This window comes from Galeopterus variegatus, unplaced genomic scaffold (assembly GCF_000696425.1).
Source record: "Galeopterus variegatus unplaced genomic scaffold, G_variegatus-3.0.2 Scaffold6505, whole genome shotgun sequence".
NCBI lineage: Eukaryota > Metazoa > Chordata > Mammalia > Dermoptera > Cynocephalidae > Galeopterus > Galeopterus variegatus.
Window position 1 is genome coordinate 92,007 of NW_007732616.1, and position 1,889 is coordinate 93,895.

The 1,889-nt window shown below is 36.7% G+C and overlaps 1 pseudogene; it reads left to right on the top strand.

Annotated features, from left to right (window-relative positions):
- The window catches only part of LOC103606344, a 31,441-nt pseudogene that overhangs the window by 4,869 nt on the left and 24,683 nt on the right, over window positions 1-1,889 (top strand).

A 1,889-nucleotide genomic window follows, 5' to 3' on the forward strand; every position in this document is an offset into this window, starting at 1 on the left:
TGGGGGGGGATGGAGAGTTTAATGTAACAGTTTATTTTGCAAGATGAAAAGAGTTTTGGAAATGGATGGTGGTGATGGCTGCACAAAAATGTGAGTGCACTTTACACTACTGAACTGTATGCTTAAAAATGGCTAAGGTGGTAAATTTTTATTCTGTGTATTTTACTACAATTAAATTTTTTTTTAAATTCTAAAAAAGAGCAGTAGGACAAAGCAAGGTGAGGACAGTCTCAAGCAAGCCAAAGTAACAGAGTGTTTCAAGAATAAAGAATCAATTCAATGCTGTTAGGGAGAAAAGTAAGATGTGAAATGAAATCAATTGGATTTATGGACGTTGGGCATCACTGCTGAAACAACACAGTGTCTTTAAGCTGTAGTGGTGAGGTCAAAAGTTAGACTGAAGTAGGTGCCACTCTCTCTTTTTTTCTTCCTTATCCAGGAACCACTTGGATGATGGAGATCATCAGCCTGATCTACTCCAAGGGAGATCCCAGCTGGGACCAATCAGTTGTCAACTGGAATTGATCACCATGGATAGAAAGTGTAACTAGGCAAGACCTTACAAAGAGTGAGAAATGCCCATACTTGTACACCTCCCACCTCCCCGTCAGGTCTCCCCCTTGTCATTCTTCAATTCCAAGGCCAAGGTGAGCTCATAATGGAATGTCCCTGTGAGCCATTTTTCTGGCTGTCTTGTATGCCTGTGTTTTAGGGGCAGAGTTAAAATGTAACTCAGTAGAGTGAGCATATTAGAAAATGTTGTTCCAAGCTACAGTGTCATATACAAGAGACTCTCCCTGGTATTGCCCCAGAGAATACTCAGTCTTTAGTTAAATAAATCCTAGCTGTACTCCCAATACTGAGGCACCAACACTCATAAGCCTGTGGAGAAGCACTTCAGTTATAAACCAGCACCTGTATTTCAAAGAAAATAAGGGTTTGGCATTCATATTTGAAACCCGGTTTTTCTACATCGTGATGTCATCTATGTAGGGTATGTCCTTCCTAAGGGACAGCTCCACAGGTCTCCAGTGCATAATTTTAGGGGTTCCAAAGGAAGCCACAAACGTTGAGTGACCCTGGGCTATAAACATAAATTTTTACTCATCTTAGATTATAGTTTAAATTATATGACACTAAAATAATCAAAATTGGATGAAACTCCCTCAAACCATCTTATGTGATGTGGTAGCAGTATTATCAAAATTTTCTAATATTACAGTGTTGCATTATATTAATATGGTGCTATGTTTGTATTTGTCTGGTTGTTTACTGTCAGGTTCATTTATTTTACTGTGACCTCCAGAATTATGAAAACCATGTTGATTTNTTTACTGTCAGGTTCATTTATTTTACTGTGACCTCCAGAATTATGAAAACCATGTTGATTTTGTTACTATTTTTACTGTTCTACACTAACTTGGCAGAATGCTTAAAACATTGTAGAGATTTAAGAAAATATTGGACAAATAAAGAATAAATGAAAAAGTAAACGAACAAAAAATAGCCCAAGATCAAACTCTGTAAAATGATTGTATTTTATGTCAGAAATTCTGGTTTGAATCTTGGCTCTCTAGACTTTGTCTATTAGGAAACAGTGCAATGTCTCTGAAGCTCAGTTTTTGTGTTTAAACTGGAAGTATTTATTCACCCATGTATTCATTCCTAATTATTTATTCACCTATGTATGCATTCATGCCTTTTATTTCCATACATTTAGGTATTCTGCACCTATAATGTGTCAGGCTGTATTTAAGGATGGGGAAGAATGTGACAATTAAGATGACCACAAGCCACATCCTAAAGGAATTTATAGGTTTCTTGGGAAAAGACAAGAAATAAATGTATACTTAGTTTCCATAGTGACAATACTGTTTATTGACAGCCTA